Here is a 15,836-nt window from a genome sequence, read left to right on the forward strand (position 1 = left end):
CGAGTTATTCATGGTCCTCCTGAACCAGCCCTTGGTTATTGATAAATCAGGAAGTCAGATTTCACCATTTAAATTAGTGATGCACTGAAATGACATTTTTGGCCGATACCAATATCCGATATATTCCTTGCCAAAACAAACAATACCGATATTAAAATTTAAAGGCCTTTTAAGCATTCAAAGACAGTTAAATAGTTATAACACACACACGGACGCAGTGGTCTAAAGCACTGTATCTCAGCGCAAGAGGTGTAATACAGTCCCTGGTTCGAATCCAGGCTGTATCACATCCGGCCGTGATTGGGAGTCCCATAGGGCGGCGCACAATTGGCCCAGTTTCATCCGGGTTTGGACGTCATTGTAAATATGAATTTGTTCTTAACTGACTTACCTAGTTAAATAAAGGTTACACACACACCACACTGACTAACAAGTTATTTCGGTGGCATTTACATATGTCCCCATTACCAGTAAATCATCATCAAAACCTATTTCTTTCACTTACTTGCTGTGCTGTTTCGTTGTTCATTTGTCATTTCACTCAACCAGGATTTCATCATAAATTGCCTTGCAAAAGCATTCATCCCCCTTGGCTTTTTCCCTATGTTGTTGTATTACAACCTGTACCTTAAACTGCTTTTTATTTGGACAAAAACAAAATTCTCAAAATTGGTGACATGAAATGGAGAAAAAGTCATTTAAAAAAAATGCTAAAAAATAAACTGAAAAGTGGTGCGTGCGTGTATATGTACAGTTGAAGTCGGAAGTTTACATACACTTAGGTTGGAGTCATTAAAACTTGTTTTTCAACCACTCCACAAATTTCTTGTTAACAAACTATAGTTTTGGCAAGTCGGTTAGGACATCTACTTTGTGCATGACACAAGTCATTTTTTCAACAATTGTTTACAGACAGGTTATTTCTCTTTTAATTCACTGTATCACAAGTCCAGTGGGTCCGAAGTACATACACTAAGTTGACTGTGCCTTTAAACAACTTGGAAAATTCCAGAAAATGATGTCATGGCTTTAGAAGCTTCTGATAGGCTAATTGACCTAAAGTCAATTGTAGGTGTACCTGTGGAAGTATTTCAAGGCCTACCTTCAAACTCAGTGCCTCTTTGCTTGACGTCATGGGAAAATCAAAAGAAATCAGCCAAGACCTCAGAAAAAATAATTGTAGGCCTCTACAAGTCTGATTCATCCTTGGGGGCAATTTCCAAATGCCTGAAGATACCACGTTCATCTGTACAAACAATAGTAGGCAGGTATAAACACTATGGGACCACGCAGCCATCATACCGCTCAGGATGGAGACGCGTTCTGTCTCCTAGAGATGAACGTACTTTGATGCGAAAAGTGCAAATCAATACCAGAACAACAGCAAAGGATCTTGTGAAGATGCAGGAAGAAAAAGGTACAAAAGTAACGATATCCACAGTAAAACGAGTCCTATATCAACATAACCTGAAAGGCTGCTCAGCAAGGAAGAAGCCACTGCTCCAAAACCGCCATAAAAAAGCCAGACTACGGTTTGCAACTGCACATGGGGACAAAGTTGTTACTTTTGAAGAAATGTCCTCTGGTCTGATGAAACAAAAATAGAACTGTTTGGCTTGCAAGCCGAAGAACACTCTCCCAACCGTGAAGCACGGGGGTGGCAGCATCATGTTGTGGGGGTGCTTTGCTGCAGGAGGGACTGGTGCACTTCACAGAATAGATGGCTTCATAAGGCAGTAAAATTATGTGGATATATTGAAGCAACATCTCAAGACATCAGGAAGTTAAAACCTGTTAGGGATAGGGGGCAGCATTTTCACTTTTAGATAAATAGCGTGCTCAAATTTCAACCTCCTGCTACTCATGCCAGGAATATATTATATGCATATGATTAGTAGGTGTGGATAGAAAACACTCTGAAGTTTCTAAAACTGTTTCAATCATGTCTGTGACTATAACAGAACTTATGTAGCAGGCAAAATCCAGAGGAATAACTGTTCAGATTTTTATATATTTTTTTGCCTCTGACCGTTCCCTCAGTTGCCTTTCCCAAGGGATATTTGATAGCAACCATTTTACAGTTCCTACCACTTCCACTGGATGTCACCAGTCTTTGGAATTTGGTTGAAGTTAATCATTTGTGCAACGAAGAAGAAGCACATCCTGGAACAACGTTACACTGTTGAGAGTTACGCAAGACGAAAAAAGGTGCATGGTTTGTTTACTTGCTGTATTGAATACAGATTGCCCCGTCTACAATTTGATCGATTATTAACATTTAAATATACCTAAAGTTGTATTACAAAAGTAGTTTGAAATACTTTAGCAAAATTTATTGTCATCTTTTGAAATGTTTTGTGGTGACGTTGTGTTTTGACGAGCTGTTTTTTTCCGGATCAAACGTGCTTTATAAATGGACATTTTGGGTATACATGGACGGAATTAATCGAAAAAAGGACCAATTGTGATGTTTATGGGACATATTGGAGTGCCAGCAAAAGAAGCTCGTCAAAGGTAATGCATGTTTTATATTTTATTTCAGCGTTTTTGTAGCGCCTGCTACGCTAGCTCTTTTGTTTACTACTGGTTCAGATGGGTGCATGCTATCAGATAATAGCTTCTTATGCTTTCGCCGAAAAGCATTTTTAAAATCTGACATGTTGGCTGGATTCACAACGAGTGTAGCTTTAATTAAGTATCTTACATGTGTGATTTAATTGAAAGTTTGAATTTTATAGAATTTTATTTGAATCTGGCGCTCTGCATTTCCCCAGGCAATTGGCCAGTTGAGACGCTAGCGTCTCCATATCCTCAAGAGGTTTAAAGCATGGTCGCAAATGGGTCTTCCAAATAGACAATGACCCCAAGCATACTTCCAAAGTTGTGGCAAAATGACTTGAAGACAACAAAGTCAAGGTATTGGAGTGGCCATCACAAAGCCCTGACCGTAATCCTGTAGAAAATGTGCAGGCAGAACTGAAAAAGCGTGTTCGAGCAAGGAGGCCTACAAACCTGACTCCGTTACACCAGCTCTGTCAGGAGGAATGGGCCAAAATTCACCCAACTGATTGTGGGAAGCTTGTGGAAGGCTACATGAAACGTTTGACCCAAGTTAAACAATTTAAAGGAAATGCTACCAAATACTAATTGAATGTAAACTTGTGACCCACTGGGAATGTGATGAAAGAAATTGCACACCAAAATGAACAGATCAGGCAAGGTGGGCATTAATCAGAGAGGCAACAAAGAAACCTAAGATGGAAAAGCTCCACAGTAGAGATTGGAATATCTGTCCAGAGGACCACTTTAAGCCGTAGAAAAGTACAAAAATAAGCAAACACGTTTGGTGTTCGCCAAAAGGCATTGTGGGAGACTCCCCAAACATATGGAAGATGGAAGAATGTACTCTAGTCAGATGAGACTAGAGCTTTGAGCTTGAGCTTTTTGGCCATCAAGGAATTGCTATCACTGGCGCAAACCCAACACCTCTCATCACCGCGAGAACACCTTTCCAAGAGTGAAGCATGGTGGTGGTAGCATCATGCTGTGGGGAAGTTATTCATTGGCAGTGATTGGGAAACTGTTCAGAATTGAAAATATAATTTATGGCGCTAAATACAGGGGCATTTTTTAGGGAAACCCGTTTCAGTCATCCAGAGATTTGAGACTGGGACGGAGGTTCACCTTCCAGCAGGACAATGAACCTAAGCACACTGCCAAAGCAACACTTGAGTGGTTTAAAGGGAAAACATTTAAATGTATTAGAAGGGCCTAGTCAAAGCCAGATCTCAATCCAATTGACAATCTGTGGTATGACTTAGATTGCTGTACACCAGCGGAACCCATCCAACTTGAAGAAACGGGAGCAGTTTTGCCTTGAAGAATGGGCAAAACTCCCAGTGGCTAGATGTGCCAAGCTTGTAGAGACATACCCCAAGAGACTTGCAGCTGTAAATGCTGCAAAAGGAGGCTCTACAAAGTATTGACATGGGGGGTGAATAGATATGTGTGCTCAAGTTAAGTTAGTGTGTCTTATTTATTGCTTGTTTTACAATAAAAAAAATATTTTGCATCATGAAAGTGGTAGGCATGTTTTGTAAATCAACTGATACAAAACCCCCCCCAAATTATATTTTAATTCCAGAATGTAAGGCAACAAAATAGGAAAAATGCCAAGGGAGTGAATACTTTCTCAAGCCACTGTACATGTCAAGCAGTGACGATTCAGCTCTGTCTGTCCATGACCTCTCTTCCTTAGTGCGCACTGTTACCGTGTCCGTTTCCATCTTGTCCAGCTGTGTATGTAACATTTCACATAAACCCCGTTTGTCTGCATCGAAATAGCGGTCCTTGTACTTAGCATCGAGCACGGTGGCGACACAGTAAAGAAGCTCAGAAAATGCCCCCGAATCGCTTGTTCACAGCCTGTGTCAGCAGTTTTGTTGAGTTACACAGTAATAATATCACTGCTATTAGCTTCACGAGATACTATGGAATGCCGTTTGGGTCTTTGATTGTAAAATAAACATGTCAAATAACACAATTTGACGCGTTAAATAAGCAATTAATTTGACACGTCAAATAACACCGTTCTATTATAGAATGTTGTGTGTTCTGAATTTGCATGTGCAAGCCAAGCGCCACCACTACTATCAGTAGCACTGTCAAAGCTGTACAAAATTAGTCTGCAAACAAGAAAACACCGGCCACGAACGACGAGTTTACAACGCTGAGTTGGTAATAAAGCATTATTTGTTGGGCCGCACCTTCTGGGGTAGCTAGCTAGCTTCAGCTTGCTAGCACCAATACAACCAGCATGAAAACAATGACCAGTAGAAACTGCAGTAATTTTCACTATTTTTAGCAATGATTTGGGAATCCTAGTGAGTAAGTATTAGCTATACTTGTTGCTCGCCTATTGAAATTCAGTTCATGAAAATAAATAGCAGCCAGCTACTTAACCCTGTTGCCCAAAGCTAACGTTATTAGCAGCCAGCTTGCTTAATCCGGCTAGTGAGGCTCAACCGGACCAGGTTATGTGGTGTGAAGCTAACCACAATATGGATTAGGCACAATAGTGGAATTTGTGGTTTGCCTTCAAAATAAAGGTACCTCTGAAAGTGATGGTTACAATTGGAGGAATCATGCCATATTTAGACTAGATAATGTTAAACAAGGTTGGAATGTGAAGCTATGAAATGGGGTATCAGTCTACCCAATATATTTTTTCGCCAACATCCTCCTCAGAGTTATCAGACTCCAAAACATCCACGCGGTATTGTTTTTCCTCGGGAATAGTGTTTAATACACATAGGTTGACAATAAATGTGCTCAATTCAGTTGTTTCAGAGTCCCACAATTAGAGCTACAACACTAATGTTCTCTGGGTGTCACTGAGTAAACCCATGTCATTGAGCCACAATCCATAGGTAAGGCTGTACAGTGAAACAAGTATGCCCCCAATGCAATTATAAAGTATAATACATCCAGTGTGATTACAACAGATTGTGAAATTAACAAACTATTGTATTTATTTGATTTTATATAACATTCCAACTTTGTTTAGCATGATCTATTCAATTATGGCATAATTCTACTATTTGTATTCATTAACATCACTGTCAATTACTTACTTTTACTTTGAAGGCTAACCGCAAAGTCCACTATTGTGGCTAATCCTTATTGTGGCTAGCTTCACAGATGGTTCCGACCATTAATCAAATAAGAAATGTCTTATAAATGAGGGTTATTTTAGATTACACCTAGCTATATAGATATCTAGCTAACAGATGTCGTTATGCTATGTTTTTGGGGAAGAACATTGCTTGCATCCATGAGCTAGCTTTTTTAATGACCAGCACTATAGGTACGCGAGACAACTTTACCAGCATCATAGCATATGTATCGATGAATCATTCTGACATATGAAATACAAGTGATAGTGTAATCAGCGTGTAATAACATAAAAAATGTATGAACACGTTAAATGATTATGTGACATGCAGTTATATACAGGTCCTGATTGGTCAATAAGCTTAATTGACATGTAAAATAGTGTTATTTGACTATCTTTTTTGACACGCAAAGACCCAAATGGCGTTCCATAGAAATCCTGGTTGAGAATGAAATGACTGAACAAATTAACAACGAACCAGCACAGCAAGTAAGTGAAAGAAATAGGTTTTGTTTATGTTTTACTGGTAATGGGGACATAGTCAATGCCAAGTCGAGCAGTCATTTGAAAGAGTAAGAAATATATTTTGATTTGTTTAACACTTTTTTGGTACCTACATGATTCCATATTTGGTATTTAATATTTTTAATGTCTTCACTAGTATTCTACAATGTAGAAAAAAGTACAAATAAAGTAAAACCCTTGAATGAGTAGGTGCCCAAATTTTACAGGTAGAAAATGTTATTACATTTTGCATAAGAGCGATATCTTATGGGTTCCCCATCCGTATGTAAGGCTTGCTTTATATGTAAGGCTCCGTATGTACGTTTATTTTAAATTTTATATACTTCTGGTACATTCTTTCACCCTCTCTCCACTGGGATTCTCTGCCTCTGACCCTATTTACGGGGTCTGAGTTACTGGCTTACTTGTGCTCTTCCATGCAGTCCCTAGGAGGGGTGCGTCACTTGAGTGGGTTGAGTCACTGACGTGATCTTCCTGTCCGGTTTTGCGCCCCCTCAGGCTCGTGCGGTGGAGGAGTTCTTTGTGGGCTACACTCAGCCTTGTCTCAGGGTAGTAAGTAGGTGGTCTGTTGATATCCCTGTAGTGGTGTGGGTGCTATCCCTTGGCAAAGTGGGTGGAGTTATATCCTGCCTGGTTGGATATCATTGGACGGGGCAACAGTGTCCCCTGACCCTGTCTCAGCTGCCGGGAAGCTAGGATCAGTCTTATATCTGGTGTCCTGTGTGAATTTAAGAAATTCTCTATCTCCCTTCCAAAGGACCTGAGCCCGAGAATCATGCCTCAGGACTACCTGGCCTGATGACTCATTGCTGTCCACCTGGTCGTGCTGCTGTTCCAGTTTCAACTGTTCTGCCTGCAGCTATGGAACCCCTGACCTGTTCACCGGACACGCTACCTTGTCCCGGACCTGCTTTTTTCGTCTTTTCACTGAATGCTCGGCTATGAAAAGCCAATTGACATTTACTCCTGAGGTACTGACCTGTTGCACCCTCTACAACCACTGTGATTGTTATTTGACCTTGCTGGTCATCGATGAACATCTTGAAGAACAATCTGGCCATGTGCTCTCTGAGGTTTTAGGCTGAGTGTCTGTATTCACACTTTGTGACATCTGCTGATGTGAAAAGGGCTTTATAAATACGTTTGATTTTATTTGATCAGTGGGTGATATTTGTATGTTTCATAGGTGTGGTTACACAGATGTGCTCTCGAAACATATTAGAATATCAAGAACAATCGGAGTTTGTTTTGTTGGTGGTGTAGGCCTGTGTAAACTAAAAGACGAATCAGAAATGTCAGAATTTCTGATTCAAATCGCATTGCTGGGAGTATCATCACGAGCAAGAGTCCCCGTCATAGTTAGACAGATGAAACATAGCTAGCATCACTGCAAGATGGATATGACTAACGTTAGCCCTCGCCTTAGCTATAAAATCAAAACAATGATTTGGCATATCTGACCACCCCCACTAGCCTCAACTCTCGAGGTACATTCTGCAGCTGGAAAGCTTCATACCGTTGGGCTCTTATTATACTAAAAATAGAGCTAACGTTAACTAGCTACAATACATACCTAAAATATATTTTTGTTATTCTGCAAAGCTGTCAAATACATAGCTAGCTTCAGTAGCTAAAATTAGCTAGATACCTAAACTAGAGGGACCTTGCTAGCTAGCTACCTTACGTCGGTTATTTAAAAAAATCGTTGGAGAATTTGCCCTCAGTATATTGGTAGAGACTAGAGTGCTAAATTTGCTTGCTACGTTTCTTTCATGTAACGTTAGCTAGGTGAATTGTCAACACAGACGCGGAGGAAGAAACTTGGAAGAAACGTGTCTGTCAACTAGCAAGCTAGCTAACGTTAGCAACATCCTTGTAAAGATAGCTAACACGACTTAAGGGGGAGGCTTTCATTTGCGAATGACACACTTTTGCAGATTGCAGTCACAAATTAAGACTCACCTAAGAAATGATATCTTGATAGAAACACTGAAACTTGACTAATCTTGTGTCAGCTGTTCGCAGCTACAAACGCACACGCTGTCGCTTGGAAGGGCGCGATCCACAGCAAGCAAGACGCGTTTTGATGACGTACAATATTGCCTTACCACCAATAGCTTAACTTAAGTTATTTTAGATCGTGTACATAAATACATGTCTGTGCCACCACCAGCTTCACTAAAATACTAAACTTTTGATCTCAAATCCTAAATGCTGAAGTATAGAGACATTTTAAATGTTAGCTTCATTGTCCAAATCATGCAGTCATGGTCCAAATACAGTGCCTTCGGAAAGTATTCAGACTCCTTAACTTTTTCCACATTTTGTTACGTTACCTTATTCTAAAATGGATTAAATATTATTTTTCCCCTTAATCTACACACAATACCCCATAATGACAAAGTGACACAACGGTTTGGGTCTCAGGCACCATGAGACCCAAACCGTTGATGGCAGCAGCGCAAGCCCCCAACAACAGACATTAGAACAGACATTAGACAGGCTCTTCACAGGAAAGAAGTGCGATAAGGGACGGAGTGAGAAAATCCACACGCTGATTACATAAATTATTGCTGTTGATATGCAGCCATGCCATGTCAAAAAACTGTGCAGGCTCGAATGGAGAAATTGTACAATGATTGCTCTGCAAGTACAAAGCACAAACACCACATACACGGCGTTAACAACAGATTATTGGACGTCAATGAACACGCTGTCATACATCAATGGAATGAGCAATCATTCCATTGAGAGACACAGAGCAGTAAGGTGAGCGCTGTCTGATTGCCATGACTGCAGTAGAAGGAACTACAGAGACCCTATTAAATTACTAGACGGTCTACGTCATAAACACCTCAAAGTTCCAAACGTGGTGAAAATGTCAGCCATATTTGTGAGGAAGAAATCCAAACCAGTCGATTTAAATGTATGCACGAAAATAAAAGTATGGCATGTGATATCATAAATTGTGTAATATTAATGTCAACCTAAAACATTGTCATATAACAAAAAAATACAGTTTATATGAGTTTATAACAATTTCCTGTATAGTTAATGCGATATGTGCAAATTATTTCATAAAAACATGAAACTTGTACAGTCAGGGGCCCTGAAAATGTACCAAGTTTTTGTACGTGGCACTGTTGTAATCACTGACTATCAAAACATAGGTGTAGACATCACATTTTCTGTGTTATCATGGTTGGTTCTACAGATATGATGGAAAATACATTGCCTGGTTATGGAGGTTACATTTTTAAACGCCCACACCAGTAGAAAGCCAGAGCTTATCCATGATGTTGCACAACGATTTAAGTCAATAAGTCATCGTTTTAGTCAAAGTATGATATAGTTGGGCTTGAAGCGGCAAATCGGAACTGCCCACTTCGTGCAAATCCATGTGAATGCAGTGTCTTTTCCTATGATATGACATACAAATTGTTTAAAGCCTACGCTTCATTTCAGGGCTGAATTTAATTTTAATGTTACCGCCACCCAGCATGGCATTATTTATTCATCAGAAACAGCTGCAAAATTATCAGTTTTCGTGACTAAGATGAACCAAACAGCCTTGTGTCCACATGGCCGCCTGAGCCATGAAACAAATAAAAATAGGGGGGTACAAACTTATGTTTCTGCATCACTACTTATTTTAGCACACAATTATCATAATCCATTGGATAATTTGTAAATGTTAATTTATTGTTGAACTAGTCTGTCATTATTACTTTTTTTATATGACCATTTTATGAATCGTGTAATTGCGTGGTATGATCGCGTTTGGCAAACCCGCTCCCCCAAGATGAATGGTTTACTCTACTGCTTTGATTGGTATGATGTTAGCTAGAAACCACAAGAGTCTACAGTGGCGAACAGTCATTCAGGGCAGAGCCCCACCTGTTTTGAGCCCCACTTGTTCAGCTAAAGAAATGCATTAAAAAAGTAAACAATTGTTACCTGTTTTGCATGTTAATTTGGCATTAGTATGCGTCACATTAGTTAGCAAACAATAAAAAATAAATCATTGAGTTAATAAAGCCGCATACAAACATGGTGTTTTGTTTTAATTAAAAAATATATAAATATTTTTTGTTGTTATTTTTTTACCCCCTTTTCGTGATATCTAATTGGTAGTTACCGTCTTGTCTTATCACTGAAACTCCCATACGGACTCGGGAGAGGCAAAGGTCGAGAGCCATGCTTCCTCCAAAGTACAACCCTGCCAAACCGCACTGCTTCTTGACTTAACTCGCTTAACCCTTGACTCGCTTAACCCTGAAGCCAGCCGCACCAATGTATTGGAGGAAACACTGTACAACTGGCGACTGGAGTCAGCTTGCAGGCGCCTGGCCCGCCACAAGGAGTCGCTAGAGTGCAATGGGACAAGGACATCCTGGCCGGCCAAACCCTCCTCTAACCCAGATGTTTCTTGGCCAATTGTGCGCCGCCTCATGGGTCTCCCAATCACGGCAAACTGTGACACAGCCTGGGATCAAACCCAGGTCTCTAGTGACGCCTCAAGCACCACTATGCAGTGCCTTACACCACTGTGCCACTCGGGAGGCCCCCCATGGTGTCATTTTTGACATCTTGATTCAACCTTCTTTTACTTCAGAATTCCCAGTTGTCTTGAAAGCACCATCAATCCAGAGAATGCCAGCCTATAGCCTGTCTTATCCGCTCGTCGTTCCCTTATGCCATAGTTTGTACATCTCAATTGTCAGTATAAAACACATTTGTTTAAGCAAGTCAGCCATATCAGCTATGTTTTTTTTAAAGGCAGTACATGAGGCTGAATGAACTGTTTCGCTGCCAGACAAGGCACTGTTGACAGCCAGGTACAGCAGTGGTAAGGATTCACTCCATGGTGCTGAAAAGAAAAAGCTTATCCCAACAGCAGAGCTATCCAGGCCCGAACAGTTTGTGGGCACCATTTGTCACTGTTATAGTGCAACTAATGTATTGTTTAGTGTTGTGTTGTTGTGGCATGCATTAAAAAAAACAGGTGAGTTTGCCCCACCAAGATTTGCATACTAAAATCGCCACAGAGTGTCTATCCAGATAATGAAAAGGCACCCGCAAAATACAGTTCAAGGAACTAATAGTTACAGTGCCTTGCGAAAGTATTCGGCCTCCTTGAACTTTGCGACCTTTTGCCACATTTCAGGCTTCAAACATAAAGATATAAAACTGTATTTTTTTGTGAAGAATCAACAACAAGTGGGACACAATCATGATGTGGAACGACATTTATGGGATATTTCAAACTTTTTTAACAAATCAAAAACTGAAAAATTGGGTGTGCAAAATTATTCAGCCCCTTTACTTTCAGTGCAGCAAACTCTCTCCAGAAGTTCAGTGAGGATCTCTGAATGATCCAATGTTGACCTAAATGACTAATGATGATAAATACAATCCACCTGTGTGTAATCAAGTCTCCGTATAAATGCACCTGCACTGTGATAGTCTCAGAGGTCCGTTAAAAGCACAGAGAGCATCATGAAGAACAAGGAACACACCAGGCAGGTCCGAGATACTGTTGTGAAGAAGTTTAAAGCCGGATTTGGATACAAAAAGATTTCCCAAGCTTTAAACATCCCAAGGAGCACTGTGCAAGCGATAATATTGAAATGGAAGGAGTATCAGACCACTGCAAATCTACCAAGACCTGGCCGTCCCTCTAAACTTTCAGCTCATACAAGGAGAAGACTGATCAGAGATGCAGCCAAGAGGCCCATGATCACTCTGGATGAACTACAGAGATCTACAGCTGAGGTGGGAGATTCTGTCCATCGGACAACAATCAGTCGTATATTGCACAAATCTGGCCTTTATGGAAGAGTGGCAAGAAGAAAGCCATTTCTTAAAGATATCCATAAAAAGTGTCGTTTAAAGTTTGCCACAAGCCACCTGGGAGACACACCAAACATGTGGAAGAAGGTGTTCTGGTCAGATGAAACCAAAATTGAACTTTTTGGCAACAATGCAAAACGTTATGTTTGGCGTAAAAGCAACACAGCGCATCACCCTGAACACACCATCCCCACTGTCAAACATGGTGGTGGCAGCATCATGGTTTGGGCCTGCTTTTCTTCAGCAGGGACAGGGAAGATGGTTAAAATTGATGGGAAGATGGATGGAGCCAAATACAGGACCATTCTGGAAGAAAACCTGATGGAGTCTGCAAAAGACCTGAGACTGGGACGGAGATTTGTCTTCCAACAAGACAATGATCCAAAACATAAAGCAAAATCTACAATGGAATGGTTCAAAAATAAACATATCCAGGTGTTAGATTGGCCAAGTCAAAGTCCAGACCTGAATCCAATCCAGAATCTGTGGAAAGAACTGAAAACTGCTGTTCACAAATGCTCTCCATCCAACCTCACTGAGCTCGAGCTGTTTTGCAAGGAGGAATGGGAAAAAATTTCAGTCTCTCGATGTGCAAAACTGATAGAGACATACCCCAAGCGACATACAGCTGTAATCGCAGCAAAGGGTGGCGCTACAAAGTATTAACTTAAGGGGGCTGAATAATTTTGCACGCCCAATTTTTCAGTTTTTGATTTGTTAAAAAAGTTTGAAATATCCAATAAATGTCGTTCCACTTCATGATTGTGTCCCACTTGTTGTTGATTCTCCACAAAAAAATACAGTTTTATATCTTTATGTTTGAAGCCTGAAATGTGGCAAAAGTTCGCAAAGTTCAAGGGGGCCGAATACTTTCGCAAGGCACTGTACATGTCATTTCCAACGTGCATGTTCATGAGAAAAGTCATTGTAGCCAATCATTTCACTTCCACTGTGAGAACCATGAGCATGGGCTGACTTTGCTTTGCTGTTACACATCCGAAGCCTGCCAGCAGCCTACCAAAGTTTGCACCGTGTCCATTACAATGTAGAAAAACGCAATAGTTATCCATATTACTGGAGCTTCATTTTATTATATTTTTATGTCAGATTCATGGCCGCAATTTATGGAAGATGCCAAAACTTTGGCATTAACAAGCATTGATATAGGGAAAACTATCTATGGTTATGACAAATCCAGCTTCAAAACCAGCCAGAGGGCCAGATGGCTAAACATTTGAACAGGGTGTAGTAAAAAAAACAGCAACAACAGATAACATTAGCTAGCTAGATAAGATTGTGTCACGTCCTGACCATAGAGAGCCTTTATTTTCTATGGTGGAGTAGGTCAGGGCGTGACTGCAGGGTTAGTCTAGTTTATATTTTCTATGTGGGGTTCTAGGTTGTTTTTTCCATGTTGGGGTTTTGGTATGATTCCCATTTAGAGTCCCCCGTATATCGTTGTCTCTAATTGGGGTCACACTTAAGTAGCATTTTTTCCACCTGTGGGTTATGGGATATTGTTTATGTTTTGAGGTAGTATTTTAGTCACGGTTCATTGTTTGTTAGTTTATTGTTTAGTCTTTGCTAAAGTTTCACTTTCATAAATTATGTGGAACTCAACGTACGCTGCGCCTTGGTCCGACATTCATTATAACGATCATGACAGATTGGCATACTAGCTATACTGAGTTGGAACCTAAAAGTGCATCTCGAGGACAGGAAATGATGTTGAAAGCGGCAGAGTAAAAAATTTAAAATACATTTTAAAAAATGTCAGTTTAAACATTAAGAAATGTTTTACATTTTTCACATCCCTAACAGTTAATTATATTTGGTTTTCAGATTTAACAACATTTCTTAAACCTTAGTTAAACCTTTAATTCCCCCTTCACCTGCAGTTATGGACTGCCCTCTTAAATTAAAACCACACTTTCAATGGGGTTCAAGTCTAGAGACTGAGATGACCATTGCAAAATGTTGATTTTGAAAAACAGAAGCATATGCAGAAAAGTATGTCATACCTATGGTGAAATATGGTGGTGGATCTTTGATGTTATGGAGCTATTTTGTTTCCACTGGTCCTGGGGCCCTGGTTAAGGTCAACAGCCTTGTTTTGTCAAGAGGTGTGGAAGGGCGGGGAAGGTATCTGCAGTCAGAGAATAAGACCAGGATGCAAATAATATCCACTACCGGTCCAGAAGACATCAGCTAGACAACCAGCATCTTTCAGCTCTTGAGGTAAGTTTGCTTTCACTGTGGCTCACCTCAGATGTACATAGGTGGATAAGTGTTCGTAAGTCGGTCCATCCCTGTCACAGAAGACTCGAAATTTGAATTAACCTGGTGTGCTCTCTGTACTCTCGTAGAGAAAGGCCTGTTGTGCTTAAGGGATGAAGATCCAGATTACGATACTGCTGTTTGCTCTAGTGAGCATCCCTTTAGCAGCAAGCCTCAACGAAGCTATCCTTAATGAAGGTATGTCTAGTGTGTGTGTGTGTGAGACAGGTGAGTGTAGTGTCTCTGTCAGTCTCTGGGATGACAAAACAAATGTTGGTCAAGAGGTGAAAAAAGTTAATTAGAACCTGTAGAGTACTTAAAGCATAAATATGTGCAATTAAGCTCAAATTGTTATCTGTAGCTAAAGTGTTACGACAACCATAATAGCCATGGAAAATATCTTTAAGCTGCTTGTTGGTGTACTGTGACATGTGATACCTTCATAACATAGTCATTGTTCTGCTATTATTGTCATAGCAGCTAATCAAACCCTTATTCCAATTGGCACTCCTATGTTGAGTGTTCTGGCGCAAAATGCTGCTTTGCATTATCCAGTTGAGTGTTACACATTGCAGGTGGATGAGATCAGAGACCTAAAGGCCTAGATTCAATCCGTAGCACCAAAGATCCACGCTATTGTGCGATTTAAATTCAAAGGCAATGTTCCCACTGCATTCACCCAAAACGGTAAAACACTGCATATGTCGGTTCAATAGAAAATGATCCAGCTATAAGGCAGATCTTCAACACTACAGATTGGATCTAACCTCTTATACCCGCAATGCTAAAAAAATGTATTCTATTCAACTGAGACATTTACTTTGTTCATATTCTTATATTTTATATTTAGCTTATTATTGTTGCATTGTCGAGAAGGAATCTGCAAGTAAGCATTTCGTTGGACAATGTGTTTCGCGTACATATGACTAATTCAATGCAGGAAAACTGAAATCAGTCTTACCTAATTTCTATCAGTATCTCACGTGTGCAATTAGAGGTGAAAAAAAACTCTAGATCAACTTTACTCCACACCCAGAAACGCATAAAGCTCTCCCTCGCCCTCCATTTGGCAAATCTGACCATAACTTTATCTTCCGGATTCTTGCTTACAAGCAAAAACTAAAGCAGGAAGAACCAGTGCAGAGCTCAATACGGAAATGGTCCAATGAAGCGGATGCTAAGCTACAGGACTGTTTTGCTAGCACAAACTGGAATATGTTCCAGGATTCATCCGATGGCATTGAGGAGTGTAAGTTCTTAGACGACGTCATCCCCACAGTGACCATACGTAATTATCACAACCAGGAGCCATGGATTACAGACAACATCCGCACTGAGCTAAAGGCTGCCGCTTTCAAGGAGCGGGTCACTAATTCGGACACTTATAAGACATTCCGCTACGCCCTCTGTTGAAATATCAAACAGGCAAAACATCAATAAAGGACTAAGATCGAATCCTACGAATCTGACACTTATCGGATGTGGCAGGGCTTTCAAACTATCATGC

General features: G+C 40.4%; 1 protein-coding gene across 1 annotated transcript in view; it reads right to left on the reverse strand.

The window, feature by feature from the left end:
* The window catches only part of ipo11 (importin 11), a 239,190-nt gene extending 230,903 nt beyond the window's left edge, over positions 1–8,287 (reverse strand). Inside the window, exon 1 of the mRNA XM_024418169.2 lies at positions 8,162–8,287. The gene's annotated coding sequence lies outside the window, so the exon portion shown is untranslated. The remainder of the gene's footprint in view (positions 1–8,161) is intronic.
* Between the last annotated feature and the right edge of the window lie 7,549 nt (positions 8,288–15,836).

This window comes from Oncorhynchus tshawytscha, linkage group LG04 (genome assembly GCF_018296145.1).
Source record: "Oncorhynchus tshawytscha isolate Ot180627B linkage group LG04, Otsh_v2.0, whole genome shotgun sequence".
Lineage (NCBI taxonomy): Eukaryota > Metazoa > Chordata > Actinopteri > Salmoniformes > Salmonidae > Oncorhynchus > Oncorhynchus tshawytscha.